General features: G+C 37.2%; 1 long non-coding RNA gene across 1 annotated transcript; it reads right to left on the bottom strand.

The window, feature by feature from the left end:
• Window positions 1-10,318: 10,318 nt before the first annotated feature.
• On the bottom strand, window positions 10,319-15,120 carry LOC143686264 (uncharacterized). Its single transcript, XR_013176993.1, has 3 exons — window positions 15,021-15,120; window positions 14,669-14,720; window positions 10,319-10,473 (listed from the first exon to the last, which is right to left on the bottom strand). It is a non-coding gene; the product is annotated as an uncharacterized LOC143686264 (long non-coding RNA).
• Between the last annotated feature and the right edge of the window lie 2,513 nt (window positions 15,121-17,633).

Below are 17,633 nucleotides of genomic sequence, written 5' to 3'. Positions count from 1 at the left end.
TTTGCACAAGAACATTTTAAATATTTTTCTAAACTTAAAGAAGGTGATGATAGCTATATCTTTATTTCCAAGTAATGTCTTGAAATTATAGGGTAAATCCTTTGGGAAAAGACTAAATCCTTGTGACAAATGATTACAGATCCTTCCAGTTCTTCCTTTAGTGATTCAATATTCTTGAGAATTTTAAATATTGGATTTAGATTTTTTTATGGTACAAAATACTGGATTTAGAATTTTTTATGGTACAAAATTAGTTTCCACTATTGCATACTAAAATGAAAAAGTATATTTTTATATTACATACCTTTGTTTTGGAAAATTGCATTTCATTTAACATACCTATTCTGCAAAATGTTTTAATAATACAAAAGCTCCAATTGTTTATATGTTTTATTACATTTGTAGTTAAGATAAAATATAAGTTAGATATATGCAGTTTATATATTTGCAATTTTTGCTCAATTTACTAACAATTGAAATATTTTTATATTGCATTCTATGCTATGTATATATTTGTGGTAGCATCCTACATCATCAAAATAAGTTTATCATTTTCAATCAATTTACAGTAAAAGTAAATCTCAGTGCACACAGGAAGTAATTATATTTATAAATGACTGTCTGTACATTGCTATATTAACATATATTTTCATTCTTGACATTTTGAATAACAAATTCTTTTAACTTTAAAAAATCTATCAGCCTACAAATAGCTATTTATTTTCTTAATCATGGAAGTACTATTTTCCACAGCACTCTATTTTAAACTCAAATAAAATAGTGCTATTGAGTGATATTAAATTTCATAATTCAAAATAAGATTTCACTTTGAAAAATTCCCTTAATTTTTAATAAAATTCTCTAACAAAATATTATTTCATTTTTCATAGCCCAATTATTAATCACCTTTGCCCATATATCCTGATCGTATATTGCATCATATGGTCTTAACACTTGCTTACCTACAATTACCCAATTCTAAAGCTAACAAATAGAAAACGCTTTTGCAAATTACATTTTGTCTACATAAAAAGCAATTCTTGATTGAGCCTGACTATCATAGATAGAGCTAGCAATGTTTTTGCAAACATGTGATCAATAAGTGTCCATTTTCATATCATCATTAGTAATCGAAGCAATCTCACTTAGGAGCAGGGCCATTTTCATACAAGTGTATCCTAGAATAAAAAGATGCTTGTCACATTCCTCTCTAATAGTGAAGGATTTCAGTTCCCCTTTATGCAGACATTTGTACCTAGTATTTTCCAATTCTGTAATGCAAACATTCACCGAGAGGTTAAACACAATGTTGGCTCGGCAATATGTATGCGGCAGAGCTGCACGCATTTTGCACAGCCTTGGCTGAATTTAACCCCGGGTCAACAGACATGTTTAAATGTGGACTTGAACATAAATGACGCCTACCAAAAGAAAGTGAACGAGTGTGAAGTTTTTATAAAATGTCACAATTGATAAAATAGTGCGATCTCAAAGGAAAAAAAATGGTGGGGGTGAGGCAGATTCTCAAAGGAAAAAAAAAAAAGTGTGGGAAGGCTTGTTCCAAAAGCATTTTGGTGATCTTAAATCATTCAAATTTGGTCAACATACCAAAAATCGCAAGTAGCTAAATTGGAGGTATAACTATCCACCAACATTTTCTTTTCTACATTCCTGATATGTTCACTTACTTTCCACCTCTTCTATTTCCAGGCAGTTGTACCATATGAAACTGACAGCAATTGTTCTGATTCATGGTTTAGGAGGAGTCTTTGATTAATCCCATGTCAGCAGTCTTGACCCTATGTGGAAAACGGAATCTTAGAAGGCCGTCTCAACAATATATCAGGGAGCAGAGTTTGTGGTTTGCCTTGTTCTTAAATATAATGAAAGTTTAGGGCAGTGCCAAACAGTGATTTCATGCACCCCTACCTTTTAAACGTATATTTCAAAAAAGCCTTTTGGAGTGGGGTTGCAAGGTAATGGGGAGATGGGGTAAAGAATTAGATTGTTTTATGGGATGAAATCTTATGTTGCCACACATTTTACGTGTGTGCTCCATGAAATGATTCAACACCTTTTTTTTTCTTAAGCATAATGACTGATTTTTTAAAAAATAATTGGTTGTATGTGTTTATTTTAACCTTTAAAATCTCAGCCTTAGTTTTCTTTCTTTCTTTCTTTGCCTTTTTAGTGACTGCAGAATGCTCTTTCACCTTTAATGTAGAAGTCTAACTTGTATCTATTATAAAATAATTGCAAATGACTCCAAATTTCAGAATCATGTTGGATATGAGACAGGCAATTTTTGTAGAAATGTGCATACTATATTTTAAAAGCACAAAAGACAAGCCTTGAGGAAACACTTTTAGCCCTAGAGATAGTCATTTTCCACAAAAGCCCTAAACCTAAAGAAACATGCATTTCTACTGTGTATTAGGTAAAAACCTTAGGACTCTGTACTGCTGTGTTCTCAGAATTTACGATTAAAATAAGGCATAAAGTGAGCGTATATCTTTTTCAAAGAGAACCATGTGCATAAAGATGGTTTTTAAACCATTTTAAAAATCACAATGTATGAATTTTATTTACAACCATAAAACAGATTGACATCCCAAAGCAACTTGAAAATCCATCAGATGATGTGAAATCTGAAACCTTGGAGTGCTTTAAATGGTGGTCACAGAGTACAAGATGCATTTCAGTAGTGGAAGCCATGAACAACTAGCAAAAGAAAAAAAAAAACAACCCGAGTATAACTAGGTAAAGCTGCAATGTGCTGAAATCCGCCCCCTGCAAACTGACTAATAGCACTTCCAATGGCCCCTTTCTGTCACCCACTGTAACCGTCAAGCCTCGATTCGGCTGCAGTCTGGTGAGCAGTGGAAGAGCTCTCACATGGCTGGCTGCAGAGGATTCCGATGAAAGACACATATGTACATTTTTTCTTTGGACAAATCTTTCTTTGATACATTTAGATTTTTCATAAGTAAATCTGAAACACATTCTGTGGGATTTTCTTATGTATTCTTCTAACACAAAGGTTCTCTTTTGACGGAATCCCTTCCTATGAACATGCAGCTCTTTGATCAAGTTACATTTGCATTTCTGCATGGGGTTGGGTTTTACGTTCTTTTCATATATACTATCTAAGACTACATATCTCATGTTGTCTCATGCTAGTCACCATTTAGAACGCTAGGCACCAAGTGTTGCCAGTGGACAGAATCCATATGTATTAAGCAGAAGACAATAGAATAGTACAACTTAAAATCCAACGTTAATAGACCTTTTGAATGGGAAGGCTTTTTAGTGAGGCTATTTTAAAAGACTTCTAGGCTCAGATATAAAATGTGATATTTTGGTGTGTGCATGCAGTATCTTTGGATTAGCTTTATCTCATGATTTCAAAATAAAAAGGAATACTTCTCAAAGACTTTTCTGCAGAGCCAGGCACTCTGCACACACACAGTGCTGTTGATGTGGGTAGCTTTCAGAAATAAGAATAAAACAAAGTGAAGGCTACAGAAAGTTGCTCAAAGAGTTCTTAAGCCTGTAGCTGTGGTTTTACAAAAACGTGTCTTTTGAGGGATCACCGAGTAAGTTGCATTGTCTATAAAATGGAAAAAATTAGTAAGTTGTGTATGTGTGTGTGAGTTTTTATTTTTCAGGTTTTGTTTTGTTTGTTTGAAGGTGATTTTTTTTTTTCTGCTGCTCAGGGGAATGTTCTTTTACCTATCCTCAGAAAGCTAATAGAAAACAGTTTTCCCTTTTCTCCAGTTTTGATGGCACCTTTTCATAAAGAAATCTCCAAGCTTTATCTGCTTCCTTTATCTGTGTGTGGCTATCAAAACTGCTGGATCTCAAAGGCATACAAACACCTTGTCAATAAGGTTGTAAATTAAACAACTGGCATAGGAAAAAAACATCTTCCAGTGAATTTCCTCATTAGCAGCCAACTATTTGGAGCCTTTTCAGGCTTAAGGCTTTAACGTTTGGTAAAATTTAAATAAGACAGGCTTGAGGCTTATTGAGAAGAACATTATAATAGACACTGAGTGAAGTCATTTGCTGTATCCTGTTTAAAAAAATATTGACGTTTAGCATCAATTTTCTTAAAAAAAAACAACTATTTACTAGGTTTCACATAAGATGCTCTTCAAAAATACGATACAACCTTGCATTTTGAAGCATCAAAATAAAAAAATAAAAGCTAAGCAAAACACAAATTACACATCTCTCAGTCAAGAAGAGTTTAGTTTCTAATGTCAGGAATATATTATTGGAGAGAGTCTTTTTGTGCCTTCACTAATCGGGTGGTGCTTCTGGCTTGTGAGGCAGCATGTAGCATCTATGAAAAAGCTTGATGTTTCTCAGATAGCGTGGTCTGGAAGATGCTGTTCACAAGCTTATTTGCTTCTGTGTTGTGTTCATAAGCAGGAGAATATAATTCATTTCTGCCTCTCTGCTAGACTGGACAAATCAAGGTGACAATCCATGGTTTGCTCCGACAGACCCTTTGTCCTGCTGCTGCTGTGAATCGAAGTACAATGGAAGCAAAGTGGAATATATAACAGTCCAGCTGCCTTGTTGTGACAGCTCGGTCCCACCATAGCCGTGTGTCAGCTCCTGTTTGTGTACCGATAGCCAATCCATAGGATGACAATGCAAATTGTGTGAAAAGTCTTCTCTAAGATAACAAATCATGTTGGGGGGTGAGGGACGGAGACGAGAGGAAAAGGGGGAGGTTGGGCACATGTCTTAGCAAAATAATGACCCGTAAAAGGTTATATTTTTGGTACAGTGATTCCATTCAAATGCAGGGCCCACATCCCAATTCTGGCGTGTGTCTCAAAGACGCAGGTAGGCGCTTCCACTTAAATCTATCGTTCCATTTCTCTGTGCGAGGTTCTGCATTAACGTTACTTTTAAGGCTGTTTATATTTCATTTACGCATGCAATTAATCATCTTTACTGTGTTGATGCTACTGGCGTCAGCAGTGTGACTTAATTAAATTTGAAATTATGGTACAGTAAATATAGGCTTCCAACTAGCCAGTCCAAATTAAATGCTGTGGTGTATTTTGTACCCATGGTGTTCTCCAATTTAAGTGTTCATTTTGAAAGGTAACATTTCAGGTTGAAATTGGGATTCTTTTTTTTTTTTTATCTAACCACTGATAAACTAGAATAGCTCTCTTTCAAGGAATCCTTTATTCCTATCTATTATATCTCTTCTCAGTGTATGATGGCAACGTAAGCCATCTTTATTACACTGCATTTAATATTTGTCTGATTAGATGTCTCATGCTCTTTAAAAATTGTTATTACCCTCTTTCTTTCTGATCTGTCAGCCCTGAGCTGCTTTGCAAAGGTCTCTCCTCCATTTTGTTGCAGGGCAGTTAGCGAGCAATTAGCCCACAAAATGGAGGCTCCGCTTTGCTTTCTGCTCCATGCCGGTGGTTTCACCTGCTCACAGGCTCAGATGGAGCAGTTTCCCGCTGCATCTGGTTAAGATGGCCTCTGAAGAATTTTCACACGATGTCCAATGCATGACTCTTGCTCAGGTGGAACCTTAGAAGCTCGATCTCTGGCTTGTGGTTATCACGAAGAGAATGATCCTAAATCAAATACCTGGGCTTCCCCGGGCTGCTTTCTAGATAGAGTGAAGATTTAAACTATTTATTCAAACATTCCAATGGAGAAGTGCCAAGCTCTAGAACACTGCTATCTTCATTCCATTAAATGTTGATGCCTTGTACGCTACAGTCTGCCTCAAACAATTCATAACATGTCTAGCAAGGTGTCTGACCAGAAGTTTAGGCACACTCCTATCCAATACACAATATGAGGTTTGAATACTAGAAAATTGGTCATATGTAAAGTACAGCGCAGGCCTGTGTATAAAAAGCAAAAGCGCTCTCTCTCTCTTTTTAATGCAGTGCTGCCTTGTCTGCACTTTTTGAAATTGCATATTTATCAGTCCATGAATTATTTATGAGATTGAAAGAGGGGGTGGGGGCGGAGAGGATGAGGAGGAAGAGCTTACAAAAAAAAATGTAAGCTTGAAATACTTGGGATGGAGCTGTTTCTAATGCGAATGCCAGCAATTCTCTCAAGGATAGCTGTATTTTGACTTTTTTTTTCTGTCTATTGTGTTTCAATCAAGGGGTGCACAATTTGGTATTTCAAAATTGTTTTGCTGTGTTTCCTCCTTGCTTTCTGAGGACAGCAGCAGTTTGTTTAGAATTAGGTGATTCGGGGACTAAAAATGAACAGAGCCTTTCAAAAACTTATAAAGTGTATGGTATTTAATAAATATTAATCTTTTGTCTGTCAGCCTCTATCGTTGTCAAGGAAGAGCTGACAGATTGAGGATTAATGAAATGTTTCATAAATCAGAGATAACACTATCAGCAGAATGTCCAACGTAGGAATCAACCATTGCTCCAGCAAGAGCTATAGGCTAGTTGGATAGCCCCTTCTTAAATCCAATCTTTTTCAAATCTCATGGGAAAAACACAAGGCCCCCCCTCTACCCACTGGCTGAGAGTGTACATCCAGCTTTATATACATATATAAAAGAATTATATATATATATATATATATATATATATATATAAAGGAAGCCAAGGTTTTCTATGTTATTTTTTAGCATGTTGATATTTTTTGCTTTTAAAATATTTCTCAAAAATAAACTAAAAAGAAAAGAAACAAGAAAGCCATCCCCAAAATGGCTCCTAAACCCAAGAAACACAATGCTAAGGGTTTCATTAATGAATACAAACATTTTAACAGGTAGAACAATGCCAAATGTAGTAACTGACTGTAAATCTACTGTTCTCAGAGTGCTTTAGTGGGGGGAAGGGGGGGTTGCAGGGAGCAAGAAGAAGTGAATATATTTGAGACCATGTTGCAGCTTCCTATTGTATTCCACAATGTGACATCATAACATGATGGAGAACCACTGAATCCCTAAAACTATACCTTGCTATTGAAGAAATATGAATATAATGGTTTGTAATGGTAAATTATCAAAAAAAAGATGTTTCCCTTTCCATAAACCTCACAGAATCTCCTAAATAAAAAGTATGCAGCACAAGAAGCATACTGGCCTAAAATAATGGGGACTGATGATGTTTTAAGCCTTGGAAATAGGAGATGCCGGAAGAAAAATATTTTGTGTGGGTGTTATCTTTTCAGTTCAGAAAATCCTGATTTAGGTATTAGCAGGTTAAAGTTGAAACAGGAACTCTTTTAATTCTTCCTCTTACTGCTATATTCATTTGGATGTATTAACTTCTCCGCAGGCTAGTTCAGAATGCTCACCTGAAGTGCCATCCTTTCTATCGGCCAGAGATATATAATTTGAAAGTGGGCTAGCAGAGTGTATAAAAATGTTTAGCCTAATCACTCCCTAATGACAGCGACTTATGTCCTTTAGTGCAGTCGATTTGTTTCCTGGGTTTTAAAAGTAGATTATTTCCATGGTGCAGGCTTAGTGTAAGCTGTTGAGAAACCACAAGCGCTGCACTTCAGCCTGAGTTTGGGACATTCGCCAAGGGTAATCTGATTAAAAGGGCATTTTTTACAACATTGTGCTCCTTTGAAAATTCTGTGCAGCCCGATAGAGTGGGGGCCAAAATGATTGCATTTGGAAGACCAACTAGTTTTCTTGAGCAAAATTAAAAGCCAGGTAATTCTCTTCAACCTCACTGCCATGAAGAAACAAAATGTCTTTGGTCATGCATCTCTTACTGACCGCAAGTAATTTTATGATGTAGCTCACGCAGTTTTTTGACTTGTTTCACTTTTAATCACATGTGATTATGATTGAGGGGAAGCGCTCTACAGCCTTCTTCCATTGAGAGGTATGAGAACAATACATTTGTCCTCCTAATTTTGCTGTTCTGTGACTGTGATGGAGAAACCCTGTGCTCTCCTTTGAGAAGTTGTCAGTTGTGGTCTGCGTTGAGACTCAGTAGCAGTCATGGGTACCTGAGCAGCTGTAACCTGTTCAAAAAGGTAATTACTGTATCTCAAATCTTGGGTGTTTTTAAAAGATTGAATTTAATACTAATTAAATATGTTATGTTTGCACGCATCAGGATGCACTCAAAAGAACCTTTTTGCAGGATTTTTCATATCCTTTGGTAGGATCTAAGTAGGCAAGTAAAGATAGATAACTAAATCTTCTCTCATTTTCCTAACATCCTCAGAGAATGTTGAGAGCAAGTCCATGTAAGGAGCTGTTTGTTTAAATAACATGAGGTTGTTTGTCCCAAGTGTTTGTTTACACTGCCTACAGATGAATGCTTGGTTTCTGTCACTTCTTCAGACCCACTGTTCTAATGGATCTTATTGGTGTCTTGTCTTCGTTGGAAAGACTTTAATTGTTTTCCTGTCTTTTCCCCACAAATAAGATCTTTTCAAAATAATTGAAACATTGTAAAGAAATACCATGACACAGTTCTGAAAATAAAACTAAAATACATTCTGAACCCATGAACTATTGGGTCGAAAAATGTGCCAAGCATTATGCTGCATATAAATAATCCCCCTGCCCACAAACTCTTTATACTCTACTGAGAAAGAGATGGTGTGATGCCAAATGGAAAGCATCATATTCCAATCAGCAACCAGATGCTGGAGACCACAGAGGAGGGAACAGTATTCCTTTCAGAAAGGAATTGGTATTAGTAAAATAGAGTCTTTAAGGACAGAGAGAGAAAAGAGAGAGAGAGAGAGAGAGAGAGAAATCCATCTAAGAGTGGAATGTTTCACAATTCACAAGTTTACCTTGACGCTATAAAAATGTAATGTCTTTGAAAGGATACTGTTTCATGCATGTATGTCACTACATGAAGATCTCATTATTGTCAGGCAAAAACTCTCTTCCCTTTTAATGGTATCCGAAAACATGTTGAATTCTTTTACATCGTTTGCTTCTAAATGCACTGGTCTACGTTTAATGGAAATAGATCTCTGAGTGTGTCCTTTTCAGTAAATATAAAAAAATGATCACATTTCTTAAAAGTATACTTTATGAGTTTTGGTAACAGAGAGAATGTGCTGAAAAGAACTAGCATCATAATAGAAACCTTAGAACTACTGCAGATTGCCTTAGGTTTTACCCCATGAAACACCTACTGGATTTCTTTGTTAAAGATGGCAGTTTTTCTTCTGAGCCATCTTTAGCTCCACAGGAACATGGCTATAGAATGGTTCAGGGATGTGCGATATGGTAAAGACGGTTCAATGACAAAATATGGTGTTTCCCAAGAAACTCTCGATAGGCATTAGGTCATGTTTCAAGAACCCAGTGCTGTCACTTCAGAGCGACAGTCCCATCTGTGCCAATGGGGTTGTCCTTGTGGATTCAGACAGCATTTTATGGTCTCTCTTCCCCCTGCAGAATAGAAAGGGTAATTTGACTCAGCCACATTAATATGAATGGCTTGGAGTTATATGATTGAAGATTTCTTAACACCAGTACCGACGCCAGTGTGTCGGGTGGAAGCAGTGCTTCAGGGGGACAATGATCCGAAGTACATTTTCTTGTGACCAGAGAGACAAAGAGAAATGATTTTATTCGGGAGAGGTATAGGTGAGAGGTGAAGAAGTGTTTTCCTGCATTCTTTGTATTTGGGGGGGTGTTTTGGAAACAATCTTTTGAAAGCCTTCTAGGAAATGACCGTGAGTGGTCCTCATTCTCTATCTGCCTATGTAAACCTTTTGTAGCACCAGGAACGTTGTTAAGCCGTTTTACCCTTTGAAGTTCAACACTGGGTTTTATGTTCAATTTAGGCTTTGGATATCTCTTTAAGATTTTTTAATTTTGTGCCACTTACAATGAGATATTCATGTCAGGGAGATGTCCTGCTGTTCTAGGAAAGGGAGGGGACACCATTAAAAAATCTTGATAATCAAGGCCACCTGTGATTGTGGGCTGCTTTTTGGAGCACAAAAGCACCGGGGAAAGCTGTTCTCCGAACCAAAGCAAAATGTCTATGATCTACAAGACACTTCAGCCCTCTTCCCACTAAGAAGAAAAGAAAATCTTGCTACAACGGGATCAGCTGTTCTCTGTCCCTTCCTTAAAAAAAAAAAAAAAAACCGAGGTTGTTGCTATTTAACACAAAGCCCTGTGACCTTACTGCCGTGGCTGCTTTGAAACACTGAGCTATTTAATGATGCAAATTAAAAACAGAGGGAAAACATCAGAAGAATCTGTCTGGAAATTAGCTTGTTTGACTGAAAATTAGCTAGCTTAATCGAACTTGCAGGACTCAAATTTTCTCTGTGGAAGCCTGGCTTGGAGTTTGGCCCATTTGGATTATCTCACCACTCAGCAGAACTCTTGAAAATCAGGGACAGGAAAATCCACCTTTTATTTACGTGGTTGAAATAAGCAAAGGACCTCTTGGATTTTCAGTAAAGGCCTTATCTTTTTCAAAGAAGCATTGCATTAGATACCTGGAAAACATCAAAGTAGAACAGTTGAGTTAAATGGTGGTTGTATTTCAATGGTTTCTAAAATGCTGAGTTAATTATTCTTTTGTCCTAAAGAGATAGAATGTACCATACGTATTGGTACGTGGGTATATTCTACTTTGCTTTGAGGACACAGTATGGTTATGACATGACCCAGTTCATGCAGAGAATGATTGTAAACATTGAATTCAGTCAAACACTTCAAAGACATGCTTAAAACATAGGACTACACTGGCTTATGAATAATTCTAAAGGTCAAAAAATTGTGTCCTATTGAGAGAGTCTCAGATCTTCAAGATCTATATTAAAATATCAGTTGTTAAGATTCAACAGAACTAAAGCCATACTTTTATTTCCCAAGAGCTATGGGCAGGCAATGGAATTTCTCTGGATAGAATTTCAGAAATATTTGTGATTTCATATTGCTTTTTAAATAGATGGGTGATAACTATGTTTGCTTGTTTGTTTATAATATCAAAGTAGCAAAAGTCCTAAACTATTTGTCCAGTAGGTCTTCGGTTCTATATCCAGTCTAGCAATCAAACATCTCTGTCTGAGCGAAAAAAAAAATAACATGTCTAAAAAAATGATGCCTCCCAGTACGATATATCCCTTAATTAGAAAGATACTCTATAAGAGATTTGAGTACAAATAATCATATAGTAGCCTTGAATCCTTAAAAATACAAAAGAAATTTAACTGTAAGAAATGCAGATGTTCAAAATATAGTTGGAAGAAATACAACAGGACAGATAGAGTGGAGAGAATTTTACTGCTATAATTTGGATATCATAATAAAAAAATATTGATGACTTTAGGCAGAATTCATCAAAAGAAAAACGATAAATACTTTTTACTGCTTTTCTATTTTAAAAGTAAAATATGTCTTTATTTGCTATTTATAGACTTTAAATTTTAGTGAAAATCACTGGTAATAGTTGTTGAATTTTTATTGCAACTACCTGCCATTCATAAATACGTCAAATTTTTGTTATTAAGGACATACTGTAAATTCTATACTTTTGACAAGAAAAGGGGTAACTTATTACCTTTGCAACTATTTTATAACAATTGAGGTTATTTGAAAACTTGGTTTTGTTAATTTTTTTTAAATGAATGTTTTTACTGATGAACTAGCCTTAGGGTTTCATAGAATGACAGTATCACTAGCACCAGGTGACAGACTTATTTGTGACATTCTCGTCCACCATAGCTAGAGTAATAGCAATTCTATTTTTAAGCAAGTTTGCAAACTAAGCAGTAGAAATTATTGGTTAGTATTCTGACAATTGTTGAATGAAATTTATTAGCGCTCATTAAAGTTTTATACAGTCATATTTTATAAATTAAGAACTCTTATTCAAAATGATTGGTGGCATCAACACCTGTAGTCTATGTCTGTGTTTAAAAGGCAACTTAATATTTTAAGTTGTTCATTTACTTTATTGTTTTTAAAATGACAGAGAGGTGAGAAAGCAATGGTCCTTAAAGAATATGTACTGTGAAACTGTTTTATTGTCTCCTGATTTCTCTGATATGTACAATCTAATGTTTGTAGACTGCATACACCAGTGGTTTCTGGTTTCATTCTCTCATAACCATGGTAAGCATCCCATACCAAAAAAATAAAAAAATATAAAGTTATTTAAACTAGATACTTCTGTTTATCACTGTGAAAACATGTTCAGGAGACTCGATAAAATATTTATGCTTTCATTACCATTCAGGGTCAATTTTCATTCTGTTACTCAAGTTTGGATGCTTGCTTCTAAACAACTTTAATTTTGAATTCTGCAGTTTTCTGACAATGCTCCTCTTCTAGAAGGAAATCACCCAGGATTCCTTCTTGTCCACACTCCCCACTGCCTGTCCTCTACCTCTACAATGTTCTGAATAGGTGAATACATTGTCACCTGGTTCACTGTTTAAAGGCATTGCTCTTACTTATTTCAGTACACCAGCCTTAAATTGTTTCACTGTGGGACTCCTTTGGCTGACAGTTGGTCATTCCAACTGAAGGCCACTACAGCACACAGTCCTTAGCTCCTCTCTTCTAGGAGGTGTGGGTCCACCTCCTGGCATGTACCTTAGTTCATATACTTCTATTATTATTCTCTTAGCTTGACCCTGATTCTCCTTCGACCTCTGGCCAGTGAAGCCCACCGCAACTTCACAGCCTTGCATATGTGAAGTTTCTTCAGTGAGCTTTTTCTCATGTCCAACATGTTTACGTGAAGAACTGATTTTAAGAGTGTGTATAAGTATGTATTATGGTGTATATGAATCTATATTGTGCAATACAGTGACTGTAATGCATAAGATATTTAGAGTATAATTGATGTATATGGATAGCTACCTTTATAGACCTCTAGAAAGCAAAAAAATGTATTAGTTCATGTCATTTCAAAACGGGCCCTGGGTGAATTAAGGCTGCAAAAGTTTTACAGGCAGGATATAAAGTTTACAGTGGGGGTAAACAAAACTTTTATCATAAGAGACCTGAAGAGTGGCCTGCTTTTCACTTTGACTTTGATGGCTTCTGAGCAAATTCACCTGCAGAAGGTGGGAGAAACAGAGGGGATTGGGTCAGGTCAACCTACTATCCTCGCACCCTGCCTGGGGGCAGCTGGGATCCTGGCGGAGACGCTGTCCAACCCTGCTGCAACTCGGCCCCTGTCCAGCCGAGGCAGGGCGGACCCGAGCCCAGCTAGTAGATGGCTCCTTCCTGCAGAAGTAGCTGCTGACAGCTCAGTGCTTCTTCTCTATCCCCATTCCCCATCCCCCGCTACATTCACAGCAATCTGAGCTCTGCACGTGACCTGCGATGTCTGACAAGCTGCAGCAGGGGCCTGCGGGAAGGAACAATTTTGAGTGTACGTGCAGGGAGGGCAGGGCGCCGGGAAAACTGGAGAGGGTAATTGGGATGGCAGGGTGGCAAAGGCAGGTGGGTAGCTGGGGGTGGGGTGGGGCGTGGGGCTTATTTCTTCCCACTAGATTCCCCTTTGGTCTCGACACTGAGTATAGCATCCACTGTAAATAAACCCAAATCCTATTTAAACACATCGCCTTCCTTGACAGAGTAAGTACTTCGCTTATGGGACTCATGACCGTCTTACCAGGCTTTTGAAAGGCCAGGAATCCACCCCCAGGCCCCTCGCAACCCCTCTACCCTTTATAGAATTGTTTTTTTTTTACCTAGAAATCTTCCTCATGTTTACTTATTTTGCTACCATCAGCAGGTCACTTGTGCGTTTCTTGCATACTGAGGTCATTAACTAAATGTTAATATTATTAACGACATGAATGGGAATTTGGTGAACTACTTTACTCACATGTAAGATCAGTCCCTTCTTTTCTGCAGAAACAATGGAAGCGTGAGAGAGGCATATAGACAACTGTCTGCATAATCATAATACTAAAGCGTTACTGTGGCCAGAGTACTCTACATTTTAAAAATAAACATTTAAGCTGTAGTTAGCAAAGAAAATGTCGCTTATTTTTAAAAACATACATGCAAACATAAATATATATATATTTGATTAAAGTGTCCTTTATATATATATACATATATTTGACTATATATATATATATATATATATATATATTTGACTAAAGTGTCCTCCATATATATATATATATATATATAGAGAGAGAGAGAGAGAGAGAGAGAGGACGCTTTAGTGAAATAGATTATGTATATTCTAAACTTTTAACTGTTTATAATGTGGTGTCCCAAGAAGTAACTTTCACTTAGCAGTTTCTCTCATTTACTCAGTGTAGGCATCACTCAAAGTTTTTCAGTCTCCAGGAATACATGGAATGTAAACTTACACCCTTCATAAAAATTCTGATGCAAGGCAGAGAGCCAGAGAGAACTTCAAAGTTTTGGCAAAGGCAAGGACATATCTTAACCTATCCCATATTCTCATTTTGAACATGCAAAATTTCAGTTGCTTAAAACAAAAATCAATTTAATTATGTGTAGTTCAGTACTTTCTTCACAGAACTGGGACTAGAAATAGTTTTAGAACAAACTGCTCTAGGTTTTATTTTTACTGGATCTGTAGGTAAGACTGCCAAAACTGTCACTTAAAAAATGTTGTTTGCAACCAGATTTCGGAGTCCTCTTTTCTGGTTCAGAACTTTGAAAATAGCAGCCAAATGTTTGGAGACTTACTTGTTCAGTTGTTCAGATAAAAATTCTGGGACCATCCGAAGCACTCTTAACTCTAAATGGAAGCAAAATAATAATAATAATAAGAGAGGAGAAGAAAGAAAAAGAGAAGGAAAAAGGCAGGAAAGAGGGTAAAAAAGCAACATCATGGGAAAAGTTACAGACTGTGCTTTGACCTACTTTTTCAGAAAATTTTCCTTTCTACAAAGACAAAATCAGCTTCCTCCCAGAGAAACATGATTATTCTCTCATGAAACCCTGAATTGCAGGCGTGAAAGATCTCCGGGTCAGCTTGCCATCTCCCACCCTGGCAGGCCTGAGTCCAGCCCACGGATAGCGCCATGTGGTACATTACCTCATGTTCGGATGTTAACGCCGCACTCATGATTGGAAGGGGGCAAGATGTCTTTTATAAACCACGTTTTGTCACTACCATTTCCACATTACTCAGCCACGTGCCCTGGGTCTACCGTGCCCCCTGCCCTCGCCTCCTATCCTCCCCAAACAAAAGGAACAGTACTCTGAACATTTTTTGTTTCTTTTTTTCCTCTGGGTTGCTCTCGTTGGGCAAAGATCATCATGCTCTGATTTAGTGTTTTCAAATAAGTGTGCCCTCTGCTGCAGCACTCTATTGAGAGACAACACAGCCCAAGCGGGAGAGTTCAGCATGGCCACTAATAAAACACAAGTGCGGCTTTGTCAGGCCACAAGTGATTGCTTGAACAAGTGCCAGCGAAGAAACCAAACATTAGAGCTCAGTGCTTCAGACCCTCAAGACAAAGGGCCAATTGACTTTCCTCATTAGTTTTTGTGCCAAACATGTAAACACAGTTTCCTCTCTATCTTTGATGCTCAAAACATGCCAGCTTGTTCACATCTTGGGTGGTACTGTGGCTTCTGAGGCTGCAAAGATTCTTACGTTAGGTTGGGCCATTTTTTTTCCCCTTCCTATTGGAAAAGATCAGCTTATCCTATTTATTATTTTTTAAATGAGAAGAGGCTCTTAGGAGCACTTTTCACTTACCATTGGTCCTATTGATTCAGATAAAGCAATCTAGAAAAGAAAGGGGGGGGGAAGAGAAAGGAAGGAAGGAAGAAAAGAAGGAAGGAATGTAGGAAAGAAGAAAGGAAAAGGAAAGGAGGGAGGAAGGAAGGAAAAAGAAAAAGGAAAAAAGATAAATGGGGCATGATCCTTAGTCATTCTTGTTGAATGTGTAGGGTAAAACGTCTGTTATAAACCCTTCTAAAGAAAAACTGTAAATAAGTAATTGTATAATCAGTGCAAAGATTACAGAGGAGTAATGCGAGAGAATGGTTCTATAATCAGGTCAAAGCTCCATTTTCGGGTGACTGATAGTACACCTTTATCAGTGTTTCAGCAGCTCCCTTCATTTCTCCTCTCTTCTTGTCCTTGTTCTGTTTTGGGTTATTCTTTTGCACCTGTGCTTACAGATAATTCTTACTCCTCTCCCTTTCACTCCCTTACACCAGGTAAAGTGGTGTCTACGATTGTGTTGTCATTTGTGTGGTTTCATAGAAAGGCCCTTTGCTGAAATTTGTCTTTATAAATAAACTACGAGGACAAAAAGGCATTGGAAATTTTGGACTCTTGGCTCCAAAAGTCAAGCCTATGAGTTTCTTCAATAAGAAATCAGTTTTTCACCTTTTAAGTTGGCCAACATTGAAACGTGATAACACAATACATTGTCAAGGCAATACAAATTGTTGCAAACTCTATGGAGAGTCAATTGACTATATGCATCGATATTAAAATTTCATATATTCTGCTTCAGAAATTCCGTTTCTGAGAATTTGATTTATATAGATAAAGATATAAAGTCCAATTTAAAAATCTATCATAGCATTGTTTATAGCAACAAAAGATTGAGGAAGGGGTGTCTCTAAATGTCTATCATTAGGGAGTTGAGTAGGTAAACATTGGTAAAGCCATACAATGGAAAACTATATATTTATTAAAGATGCATTCTGGCTTTGTAAGCATTGAAATAGAATGATATCCATTCTACATTTTAAGGCTAAAAAGCAAGGCATAGATCAATGCGTCTCATAAGCTGATATTTATATAAAAGAACAATATGTATATGCATATATGTGAGTATATTTATAGACTACCCCTGGATGGCAAGAGAAGTTGACCTGGGGAAGGGGAACTAGACTCTTGGGGTCAGAGCCAGCAGGGGAATTTACTCTTTGCTGTATAACTTTAAGTACTGTTTGAATTTCTTACCATGTGAATGTATTCCTTAATATAATGAAATAAATGGTTTTAAGACATGTTGTAGAGATAATACACAAATTCACAACTAGGGTATAAATACCATAATATGAGTTATTTTCCCTTCATAAAACCCCCTATGGAAATGGGTCTGATATTGCTATAGCTTGTCATGGAGAGCAAGGAGTTTCAGGCTTAGAGAGCAAGCCCCTGATCAGGGTATACAAATCTTGATGGCGTAGCAAAATGAATACTTAGAGGCAGTATGGGGACATTGGGTCCTTGGATGAATTAGATTCTTGGGACCTGTAATAAGGTTGAAAGGAGACTCACCGAAAGCAGACCTGAGACTTCTATAGACAAAATAAATCCAAAGTCACAATTCAGTAAGGTGCCAGCTGTGGCCAGATACTCTTCATAAATGTGTAAAGGTTCCTATGGAGTGGAAGGGGCATCCCTAAGCTTTCCAACAACTTTAGCACCAGGAAGGGTGCATTAGCCCTTCCAGGCCACTAGGGTTCCGTTCAGAGTCATGTGCTCTGTGGCCCAATGGCCTAAAAACAGATTATTTCAAAGTAATGATATCCCAGTGGCCTGGAAGAGTTAACTGCCTCCCAAGTGACTAACTAACCCTTAGGGAGTTAGTTAGCCTCTGGGGAAGATGGAATTTATTCTCCCACGGCAGAAGAGCTTAGTAGATAACATATGAGTAGACCTGTGTTCTATTTTGTG

Source organism: Tamandua tetradactyla, chromosome 6, assembly GCF_023851605.1.
Source record: "Tamandua tetradactyla isolate mTamTet1 chromosome 6, mTamTet1.pri, whole genome shotgun sequence".
In the NCBI taxonomy this organism is placed as follows: Eukaryota; Metazoa; Chordata; class Mammalia; order Pilosa; family Myrmecophagidae; genus Tamandua; species Tamandua tetradactyla.
Note: the sequence above shows the minus strand (reverse complement) of the source record. Positions and strands in the feature narration are given on the sequence as shown.